Genomic DNA, 12,784 nt, shown 5'->3' with positions numbered 1-12,784 from the left:
ATTAAATATCATAAAATTCAGATGAAGTTCGTAAAGGGTAAGCCCAAAATTTGAACTTCATGGATGAAGTTCAGCATAACCTGTGACTTGATTACAAGTATGGCAGAACAGCAGGGAAGTCCCTAAAAATCTTCAAAATGTTTCTGAAATGTGTTGCAGAAATAGGAAACACCGTGGGAACATTTAAGTTTCCCCGAGAAGGCTGAGGACCTCTCAGACGTCCCTCAACAATCTTGGGGATGACCAGATGCCCCTGAGAGAAAAGTAAATTTTTGTAATGTTTAAGAGAAAAATAACTCATAAAATTGAAAAGACTGTTAAATATATCATAACAGCAATTTAATAGCAGCAATAAATATATCATGACATCAATATAACAGTAGTTTAATTAACTGTGAGAGCAGTGGCAACAATAGTAGTATAACGGCAATAAACATATCATGATTCCGATTCACAGCTAACAATATAAGTTTTATGACAGTTAACACTAATAGCAGTATTTATGATTTCACAGTTCAAAAAAGTCTTGAGACTTAAAAATTCTTGATAGTATCATGGTCGGTTATAATTGTCAGTTTCAAAAGAGATAAAAGGTGCATTTCTCAGGGTTTGGTGCAATCAGGTATTGTGTGAGACGTGCAGATAGACAAATTTTTCAAAATGTCGCAGGCTTGCAGTCTTCTGCAGACATTATCCAACACATTTTAACAGTATCATGTTATATTGCTGCTGTTTCACTGCTGTCCATTGACTTGTTGTATGTTAGGCCTAAGAGACCCAAATGTTCCTCACCAGCCACAAAATTGTTAATTTGATGATTTCCTCAAACAACAAGGACTCTGTTTTTTTAATTTGATGATTTCCTCAAACAACAAGGGCTCTATGTCTTTTCATCTCGTTAGAAATTTCAAGCAAATTTATAGAAAATTCTTCCATAGCCAATGCTATCGAAATCCCTCCAAATACCCAAGCATTATATTATAATTCAGAGACTCCTATAAAGCAAAGTAATGACCATCTAGCAATGCAAAGGTGGTTATCCATGGCCATGGCTAGATGTTGCTCAAGATGTGTCCCATCTGCTTCCATGTCCAACTAATCATGATAGAGGAAGTTCGTTATCAATAGCCTTCAATTTTTTGCCCATTTGCAATTGTTGAAAAAAGGATGAGAGTATATCATCTACCAAATTGAAGAAGATGAATTAAAATTAGGATTAACCCTTGAGATAAAAGGAAAAATGAGGCAGATGAGGCAGATAAAGATAGAATTAAGTCTTTCCAATAAATACAAAAAAACTGCATTCACAACTCTTACAAAACAAATCTAGCATTTGCATCTAATACATGTTGCAGCTCAAAGTATTTAAAAGATATTAAAATACCAATGATAAAAATTTGAACTAACTGGAAGCTTCCCAGCATAACCTAGGTTCCATGATAAAATTTTGAACTAACTGGAAGCTTCCCAACATAACCAAGGTTCAAATGGAATAGAATACATTAGGACCCAATTCATCTCCAACACAATTGTCCTCAGACAACTTGTGAAGATACAAGAGGCACTTTCTAGCATGGTGATCAACCAACTTTAGGCTATATGGAGGTAATCCCAAGAGTTAAAGGATATTTAATGTTAAGCAAACAATCTCAGACTGCACTTAATGCTATTATGTAGAGTATCCTCTTTGTTCACTCAGTCCATTTTGAATATGATCCATCTTATTTTATTTTAGAAATCAGAAAGAACAAAATCCTGAAGAAAATTCTTCAAACAAGTGCAAACTATAGCAGCAGATCCATTGCTCAAAGGGAATTGTTTGGATTTCTTCAATATTACAACTCGGTGAGTTGTTTAGGAAGATGCCTCCATAAAAACATTAGAAATCAATACAAGGTACAAAATATAGCAGCAAAAATTATTTGACTGAAAACTGGCAACCAAAAGTATATGATTTTTTGAAAAAATATGAAAAAAAATCAGCAGAAATTCAGATTTAACAAAACATGTTTTATTTTTAAAAACTATTTTTTTAAAATTTAAGGGCATCTCCATAGCATAGAGACATAGAGAGCAAATAAAATAGACATTACTTCATGATCCATACAAAATAGGATTTTCTTTTTATATTCATATCCTTGATTAAATTGCATTGCACAAAGCATATTTCACAGTGCATAGATAATAGCTAGATGTTTACAGTGACAAAATTTCACTTATGATATAGTTTGTACAAAGTGAACCTATAAATTAAGTTCAAAATTGCGAAAAATTCAAATGTAACCAATGACTTTTGTCAAATGTTACTACAAATAGAGTGATGCTAGAGAGCTGGAAGTCCTGATGATAAAGATCCTAGTTTAGAGCCCCTCCTAAGTAATTCAACGTCAATGACTATCCAAGTTTGTCTCCAAAATCTCAAAATCTCCAGCTCAAGAAAATCATTAAAAAGATTGTTTTCCTTTTCTGAGCAGATATCCTAAATTACAAAACCACAATCAACTAGCTTATATTTGTGATTTAACAGTATTCGCAATTTCTGGAACCATGTGAAAGAGAATTATTTGAAAAGTGTGAAAGGGAGATTATATGACAAAGGAAGCAATTGCGAAGTTCACCATAACAGGTTTTGAATCAAATAGTTCGAGATAGAGTAAAAGAAAATGCTTTTGAAATAGAAGTTACATCTCAAAAGCCCATAAATGATATTGAAATGGTCTAATTGATTACTATTTTAGCAGAATTGCAAAACATTTGAAGGGGTATAATTTTTTTTTCCATAAAGACTTGTTAAGTACAAAAGAAGAGAGTGACTATTCGAGTCATAATTTTTGCTATTATTATTCAAGTAAATTTTACATGATTTTCCTTATAGAGGATGGTGGAGTTCAAAACATTGATGAACTTTACGAATTTAAGAGATCATAGAAACTAATTTGAATGAAAAACCAAAGCCCGAGGAACATTCCCTTTCAATGAGACAGTAACTGCTGAAATCTATCTGGATCGCTAGAGAGAAAATATATGAGGCTTGCTTCAGGAGGGATTAAGATAAGCCCACAAGACTAGGACATGACTTCCCTCAAGGCATGTATTAGTTTCCTTCACACCTATTTACCATGCATAGAATGCTACACTATATGTTAATGCATTCATTAATTCTTTTTCTTCTCGTACTTTAACAGTTCATGTGTATGATAAGCCTAACTGGAATGTAGTTCCTTAACAATTGTATGGAATGTATTTAAGCAATGAGTTTCACTAATTAACAAAGTGTTAAGTTTTATAGCTCAGATGTTAAATTTCAAAGATCAGATTTGTACCCCAAATTGTATTAATAACTTTAATTGTTTCAAAGTATCCTTTTATATTAATTTGAACCAGTATATATGTATAGTTGATAACCGAGGAAGCAGCAATGCTTATCCCACACTGAAAACTGATATATAAATGTGTTCGATGGTGGCTAAAGACTGTCATCAACTCCTCACAAATAGCAGTGGGAAGGGCAATGAGGAGACATGGAAAACACATCCATTTACGAGTGTGTCTCCCTTAACAAAAGACAAGCCCATCCATCCCTAATTAATATAATATGCAGCAGTTGATCATCCTTCCTTAATATAACAGGCAGCAGTCAGTGATAATATATTATTAAGTTGATAGAAATAAGTTACAATTTATGGTATTCTATATATATAACAAAGAAATAATTATATATTTATCCAACTGAGGCTACACATCTCTAACACTCCCTCTCAGCTAGGGAGGATAAACATAGGACTCGATATTACTTCAATGTGATATCAGGAATGGCAAATTTAACAATGTCTTTGATCAAAAGATATCCACCATTTAGACATCATCTCATGATATCAAGAGTAATGGCCTCCTAAATGTCAAGTCACATGACATTCACCAAGTAATTTTTGATAATGGCCTCCTAAACGTCAAATTTGCAAGATATTCACCAAGTACAATGAGTAATGGCCTCCTAAACATTAAATTGCATGATATTCACCAAGTACTTTGAGTAACGGCCTCCTGAACATCAAGTTGCATAACATTCACCAAGTACTCAATATGTTCATAAGGTATGTGCCAATGTATACTACTATAGGAAAATTCCTAGTTTGTTTAAGGAACTTAATCCACCATGCAAGATATAATCTATCATGATCTGCTTAGATATCATGTAAGATATCCATCATAATAGAAGATAGTGACCTTTCAATAACTTCTACAACTACAAGTGATAATCATTTGGATGTTGTCACTCACACACATGGATTTTCAGACTCCCTCTGAATATCAATCTTTTGATCTCCTCATCCAATGTTGCTTCTGATGAAGTGTCAAACTCCCTCTGAATCTGAGATTAATCTTCCTTTTCGTGCAAGAACATCTTGGAGAGAAAGGAAAAGATAAAGGTAAATAGCTCTTATACTATGCATAGAAATACAAATAAAAGATTAACTACAAAATTATAAATAAATGTAGTTCTCAAGAAATAATAATCAGAAAATACTTACCTCTTGTTTTATAGATCTCATTCCTTTGTTTGTTCTTGCCTCCATTCTACTGTGTAATGCTGCAATGGATCTTCACATTTCATATATTGGCAGGACCTTCAAGACCATATGCTCCTATAATTCTGTGACCAACAAATTTTGAATGTGGATGTCTTTCTCTATGTGAAAAACTCAAACATTTCATATATTGGCAGGACCTTCAAGACCATATGCTCCTGTAATTCTGTGACCAACAAAATTTGAATGTGGGTGTCTTTCTCTATGTGAAAAACTCAATTTGTCTCTAATCTGTAACCATTTGTATTTCATATCTCAGTTCTGTTATCTGCAATATTCTCCAACGCCTCCTCAATTTTCTAAGTAGGTTTTATATTCATGATCCTGTATACTTTGTCATTAACGGTGTTAGACAAGTTTTATGAAGCCATCAGTTCAATGATATGTTGATGTTTCTACCCACGTGTTTGAAATGATGGTGGCAATGTTTATTTTAAACTCATTGTTCAACTATGATGAACTTGTTGGCATTTCAACGCCTCCTCAATTTTCTAAGTAGGTTTTATATTCATGATCCTGTATACTTTGTCATTAACGGTGTTAGACAAGTTTTATGAAGCCATCAGTTCAATGATATGTTGATGTTTCTACCCACGTGTTTGAAATGATGGTGGCAATGTTTATTTTAAACTCATTGTTCAACTATGATGAACTTGTTGGCATTTCAATGTCAAACACTTCCCAACAAAACTCTTTCAAATTCAAAGCCCCCCTGAATTGGAGATTGGGTGAGAGAGAGAGAAGTCATGGATGTCCATCTTTGAGCCACCATCATTGCGAGTTGCAGTTCTTTACACTACAACTATGCTTTCTCGGAATGAGTGTTGAATGAAGAGAATTGATGTAGAAATTCAATGTATATAACACTCTCTTCAAATTCCATTTATCTATTTAATGTGCAGATTTCACCAAGGCCACGACTAGCAAGCTTAATTTGTGGAATCCATACCATGAGGACATCTGGTCAACATATAGCAATTAGACGTCGAGAGAACTTTCTTCATTCAAAACCAGGTGTACTTCCATAGCTCACAAAACTGATCACTACAAGAGAGGGTAGCGATAAAGCTAGGGGTCTTGTGATCTATCCAATATTCCAATCCAGTTTAAACTCGATAACGAAGGTGGTAGCTATCAAACTCTATAATTCCCATCATAGAGGAGAGCCGAATTGGATATATATGTCCTCAATCTTAATAATATCAGTTGCATTTGATTCTCTTCTCCAAATATATGTCATGACTTTCCTTCACTTATAGTCTTTAAGGAATTAGCAGATACACCTTAGCCTCTATCCTATTCTCTCTATTCCATAATGTCTCAAGCAACGCTACACAGGTCTCAGGAATGATTATCTTCTCTGATACCATGTTAATTTTTATAGGTCAAATGTTAAATTTCAGAGATCAAAATTGTGCCAGATGAGAGAGTGTGAAACTGTATCTAATAACTCTGATGTTTCAGAGTATCCTTTTATATTAATTTCAACCAGCATATATTTATAGTTGATAACATAATTGAGGAAGCAGCAATGCTTATCCCACGCTGAAGACTGATACATTGATGTGTTCGATGGTGGTTTAAGTGTGTCGCTGATTCCTTATAAATAGGAGTGGGAAGGGCAATGAAGAGACACACCTTGTGAATGACGTGCCTCCTACATGGGAGACACGTCCATTCACAGGTGTATCTCCCTTAACAAAAGACAAGCCCGTCCATCCTTAATTAATATAATATACAGCAGTCGATCATCCTTAATATAATATGCAACAGTTGCTGATAATATATTATTAAGTTGAGAGAAATTAGTTACAATTTATGGTATTATATAACATATATATAGATGCAACGTATTTTTATATTTATCTGAGTGAGGCTACACATCTCTAACACAAAACATTAAGTCTACAAAATATATAGAAAATTGAAATTAACCAAAACAATCATTCATTTGATATAAATTATTGCTCCCTCTAATAGGAACCATTTTGCTTCTAGCTCCACAATGCATATATACTATTAAGTATATACCTGAGTAGCCCAGGAATGCATGTCCCCCTAAAAAAGCACATCTTGGAGATGGGGACACGCTAGGGGCAAAGGGACGTCGTTTTGTCATCTCTAGCGGCACCACCAAGTGGCCAACATCACTAGGGAGACAAGGAGATGCTCCTAGCATCTCCTAAGGGGACAAGGGGAGAGGGACACATCCCTAAACCCCTAAAAGGGATGATTGAATGTGCTCATCTCAACCAAAAAGGAAAAGCAATTTAAAAATAAAAATTGACTTAAATCCTAGTGGTTGTTTTTTGACCCTAGGACATGTGGGACCCATTAATTGTGTTATATTGCTTGCATTCACTATGTGGCTTCAGTTGCATTCATTTTGGGTTTGTTATTGTTTGCAACAATAGCAAGAAGAAGAGTGAAGAGTTGAGAAAAGGATGCTTGTAAGAGTGAAAAGAGTAATCGCAACGCATAGAGGAGTGATAAGGAGCAAGAAGTAGAGGAAGAAGATTCTTCACCTTGTTGAAGAGATTTTTCAAGCAAAAGGTAGGGTTTCTCACTAATTTTTCATTGCTTTTAGTTTTATATATCTTTTTGTTATAGTTATTTGAATTTCATTTCTAGATTGAAGTAGATTCTTGTTGTTTCAATTATAAATTCTTGTTGCTTAAATTTTGACTTAAAATTTGTTATTTAAAAGAAGGGCATAGGCTGAAACCATGTATTTATTGTTTTTTTTTTAATGCAATTGTAAAATGAGCTCCTACATGTTTTTTTTGAAATTCATATGTAAAATGAGCTCCTATAATCATGAAACAAGTGGCAGTGATAATGAGATGAAATTGGAAACTCATTCTCATAGTAGCCAAGAATATGAACCTAAGGCTAAGCATGATGATGTGAACAATGAGGGGGATGAGAAAACTGAATCTCAATCTATAGATCATTGGCAACTTGGTCAACCATCTACTGATTGCCCCTCCATACTTATGACAAAGTGGGCTAGGGGTAGATATGATCCTAAATCACCTCTTAGATAATTTGCAACGAGGACAGATGCTCCAACAGAAGCAAGTGGTGACACAAGGAAGTGGAAATGCAACATATGTGGTACAGAATGGTTTGGTAGCATCATTAGAGTGAATGCCGATTTCCTCTTTTGGACAAAAAAGGGTGTGGGAGCATGTGTTTTTTTGAGCTGCAGTAAAAATTTGCATTATAGAATTGAATTCAACAAGCTTTGGGGCATTCCAAATGACTTGGGGATTGAAATGTCTACTACCTTATCTGGGAGGCAATAGATTCAGTCTATTCAACAGTCACATGAGCAGTAATTACAGAGGCAGCTACATGTTTATTTCTCCTAGATCGCAGTTGAGAGCATCATCATTTACAAGGGCAGCCTCAGGACCTTCTTCCACTTTTAGTGCTATGGCTGAAGTACAACCAAGCAAGGGGGAACGAAAGCTGACAACTGAAAGTAACCCCATAGAAGATTTATTTAATGTATGCATGAAAGAGTAGATAGAGGAATCAATTGGTAGATTTATTTTTTCCTATGGCATACCACTTCATATTGTTTAAGTTTTGCCCAAAAATAAAGATAAACAACAATAAGAAAGAACAAAAACAAGTGCAAAAGACACAACAAATTATCCTTGGAAAACCCTTCCAATTGAAAGGAAAAACACAGCCACACCACAAAAATATCACTTTTATTGATAATAAAAAAAGTTCAAGTACAATACTTTTCACTTGATGTGATTCATATACACACAAAGTAATCACACAAATATATAGAATTCAGAGACTCTTTACATCACAACTGAAGGTATCTTCAATTTCCAAAAATAGGTCTCTTCATATTTCCAAACGCATGCCTCTTGGCATGATATATGTCTCTACATATAATATTATCTCAAATAGTATTATAAATATCTTCTTCAGCTGAAGATGACCATAACAGTCATATTTCTAATTCATAAAAACAGAGATAAAGATCTCTATTGCAGCTACAATCTTTAACACTCCCTCTTAGCAAGAGAGAGATCTTCAGAATGGCAGTCACATAGTTGCAACCAAAGACGTCAATATCACATAGATTCTCATAAACACATGTTAACTCAACATAACATAATTCATCGTCATTATTTCATTAGCACATAAAATTAAAGGTATGGAGTCACACATGTGACTTCCACCATGCCTACTTGCAAAGGGTGGAACGGGGGCTTTCACCTTAAACTTCTCCCAAAGAAGAATGCATTTCCATGATGACTACTCACAAAGGGTGGTCCACCATACGTACTCTTAGAGAGTGAAACAAGGGCTTTCACCTGAGACTTTACCAGAGAAGAATGTGTTTCCACCATGCCTACTTTTAGAGGGTGAAACAAGGGCTTTCACCTCGGGCTTCTTCCAGAGAAGAATGCATTAACATGTAAGAATGGCTAAGATTTTCTCTCTACCAAGACTCCCTCTCCGGAAGGACAGCTTTGATTACCACAATAAGATAGTTGATGTAACTTAACTCTAAAGCTGATTATCTCCCTCTAAATATGTATAATTTCAGTCCCATGACTACAAACAATGTTTTCATGTTTAATAATTATGTTATTGCTTCTTAATACGACTTGCAACCAAGAGAGATTAGTAATAGCTCATCAAATCAAATTTAGAAATCTACACTATTCCCAATAAAATAAAATTTCAAGATCTATACTCATGAAGCACTTATTTCTTTGTAGTCTAATCCTAGTATGCACAAAAAAGATTAATAAACACAGAGCACAATAAAACTTATCTGATCAAATATTGATAACAAAGAAGAACTAAGATTTCTCTGCAAAATAATCAGAACATTCAATAACTCTCATACACCGATAATTACACTTTATTGAGACGAAGCCGTTCATACATGGAGAGCTCCTTTTTGTTGTTCCAATTCTTGTCTCATGCCAACAATCACACACTTTTTGCACCAACAAAGTAGAAAAATTAAAAACTTTATTACATACGATGCCAATATGATTAGAATACAAAATGGCCAAAAAAACTCCGAAATGAACTGACGACGACAAGAATAGCCAACGTGTCACATAAAGATGAATATCAGCACATGAAAATGACAAACTCCTTAAGAAATAAGATTTCACTAGGAGATGATCCATGACAAGGGAAACACAAAGGAGTGGTACCAAGTCAACTTCAACATCCACAATGCCCACTATGGATGGAAAAACACAACCACAGAAAAGGAGACATATAGATGAGTTGACCGAAGCGTGATAGATGAACAAAGTTGACATATCACAACAGAAGTAAGACAAGAAACCAAACAAGAATGGAGTAACTAGATACACCCAGAGACCACCCCCGAGGAAATCCCTAGCTTTCGATTTGCATAGGGTTACGACACTGTCTGAAGACTAGCTCCATTAAATATCAGAGAATATTGTCCCGTAAAAGGAGAGCCCAATCACATTCAACCACGCAACTTATTTTTCTCTTTGTTTTTCATAACAATGAAGAACTAACACGTTATACTATAATCCATGGAAGAGTATGGAACACTAAACCAGTGAATGGAGATCATACAATCAAAATAAAGATACCCCACAAGAATGGAACATGTAGACATAATAGTCTTATGTGGCAATACAAACCATATCTGACATCTTTGCATGGTGAAACAACAATCTCCATAAATGACTTGAGTAAAAACAAAATAGTCGGCAAACCTTTACGCACGCATGGTGCCCAGTTAAATATAAGTGCCATGTCATCGCATGATACAACAAGGGTAGGATGAATGGTGAAAGAGAACAAGTCGTGTTGCCACTGAGATGCATGAAGAGAGGATGCCATATAGAAATAATATCGTAAACTAGAACCAATGAAAAGAAGATCGAACATAGATACTATGAAACTACAGAACAAGGCAAAAGCAATAGAGAATATAAACACATAATAAATCATCTTAGGTACAATCACGTATGAAACCTAGAACCGGGATAAGTTTCGATCCCTTGACCTCCAGACACTTGGTTTAATTAACATAGAGAAAAAAATACTCAATTAAGTGTATGATGAAGAATATAAAAACGTCTCCCTTCTTCCTATTTTTCAATATAAGGCAACAGTAAACAAGGAGGATATTATCACAAAAATAAATAAAAAAGCATGCTAATAACTCTACATATAGCTCAATCTCCTTAAGAATCTTTAACACATATAGCCTGATCTCTTTATCTTATTATTATAAGGAAATACTGCAAAAGATTGCAAAGGGGAGAGGATCCTCATTTGTGCCACCAAGTGAGCACAAAGGACCACAATCTTGGATAATGAGTATGCCAAGATTGGTCAAATGATGGAGACCATGAGGGCAGTTTGAGAGGACTCAAGATGCAACATTATGATGGATGGGAGGACGAACATTAGGAACCATCCACTCATCAATATCAAACTTACATGCTTAGATGGCCCATTCTTTCTCAGGGCGGTTGATCTTACAAGGCGTCAAAAGGATGTTGATTTTCAGTTTGACATCCTTCAAATAGCTATAGAGAAGATTGGGCCACAAAATGTGGCCCAGGTGATGATTGATGCAACACTTGTGTATAGAGCGGCAAGGAGGCTTATTGAGGCAGCATATAGACATATTTGGTGGACTCCATGTTGTGTGCATGCCATGGGCAATACACTCAAGGACATGGGGAAGATTGAATGGATTAAGAGAGCGGTTAACTATGCTAGAGATGTGCAGATGTATATCTGCAACCACCACACTTCACATGCACTCTTTAAGGGCTTCGCAAAGGATTTTTTAAAGCCAATTGAAGCCAGAAATGCATCCTACTTCATTCTTTTGAAGAGAATGATTGAGTTGCAGGAAACACTACAACTCATGGTTATAAGGAATGAGTGGAATAGGTGAGATGGGTCTAGGACAGAGTAGGGGAGGAGGGTGAAGGAGATAGTGAAGAGTGATGTATTTTGGAGTGATGCAAAATACACAGTCTCTATCATCACTCCAATTTTTCAGGTCATCGGATATGGGGATGGGGATGTGCCTAGCCTTGAAGAGGTGTATGAGTGCTTTGATTCTATGCTTGGCCGAATGAGGACAATTGTACAAGATTGGGATCCCAATTTAGTATTCTACCATGAGCACATCCAGCCTATCATTTAACGTAGATGGGACAGCCTAAACAATCCCCTACATATGGTTGCTTATGCATTAAATCCAAAGTGGTACATGCCTAAGCCCAATAGGATTACACTGATTCAAGATGGAGAGGTGATTCACATCATGTTACTTATTTTAGTCATCTCTATGTTTTATATTATTATGCATGTTGATACTTGAACCTTTGCATAACTAGCATCTTCTATATCATATTTGCCAATAATTTGAATTTTTAAATTTTTTATTTTCTAGGCGAAGGGTTCTTTAAGTGCATTGATAGGATGTTTGAGTCTAAGACTGTTGGGAATGTTCGCCTTGAGTGGACCAAATTTTCTACTTTGAGGGGCTAGAGGGCTGCCAGAAAGGCAAACCTAAAAACTATGGCACATGTGGATCAGATTTTGTGGTGGACTTGCCAAGCTATTCGTTTGTTGTCTCAGGTATCTAGTTCCTCAAATTTGAAACTTAATTAATAATAATATGTATTTGATCAACAACTACCACACTAGCTAGTTGTTTGTTGTCTCAGGTATCTAATTCCTCAAATTCAGAACTTAATTAACAATAATATGTATTCGAGAAATGTTTTAAGTTTTTATTTTTAAACTTTAAGGGAACTTAAGAGTTTTACTTTTCAACTTTTCTCACACTAGTCATCTGATTGCTATGCCAGGTATTTAGTTCTTCAGCTTCTGAGAGGAACTAGTCTAAATATAGCTTTGTCCACTCTATTAAGAGGAACATGCTTACCTCTCAAAGAGCAAAGAAGCTAGTGGTTGTGCATAGTGGAATGTGGTTGTGCATAGTGTCTTGTGTATGAATGATCGCAAGACATGTGTGCACAAGGAGAGCCCCGTAGCACGATGGGATGTAGAGCCAAAGGAGCCATCACAGAATGATGACGATAAGGATACTATAAATGCAGAGCTCATTGTTGTTCCTTTTGTGGCTCTTAATCTTGGAGAGTCCGATAGTTCCGAGATGACAATCTTGTTGA

General features: G+C 35.3%; 1 protein-coding gene across 1 annotated transcript in view; it reads right to left on the bottom strand.

The window, feature by feature from the left end:
• Positions 1-421: 421 nt before the first annotated feature.
• The window catches only part of LOC149549494 (exocyst complex component EXO70B1-like), a 40,899-nt gene continuing 28,536 nt past the window's right edge, over positions 422-12,784 (bottom strand). The window contains exon 2 of the transcript XR_016354099.1: positions 422-1,182. The gene's annotated coding sequence lies outside the window, so the exon portion shown is untranslated. The remainder of the gene's footprint in view (positions 1,183-12,784) is intronic.

This window comes from Cupressus sempervirens, chromosome 7 (genome assembly GCF_028749045.1).
Source record: "Cupressus sempervirens isolate cs-2001-9-10 chromosome 7, ASM2874904v1, whole genome shotgun sequence".
NCBI classification, from domain to species: domain Eukaryota; kingdom Viridiplantae; phylum Streptophyta; class Pinopsida; order Cupressales; family Cupressaceae; genus Cupressus; species Cupressus sempervirens.
This window is presented reverse-complemented; position numbering and strand designations above follow the sequence as displayed.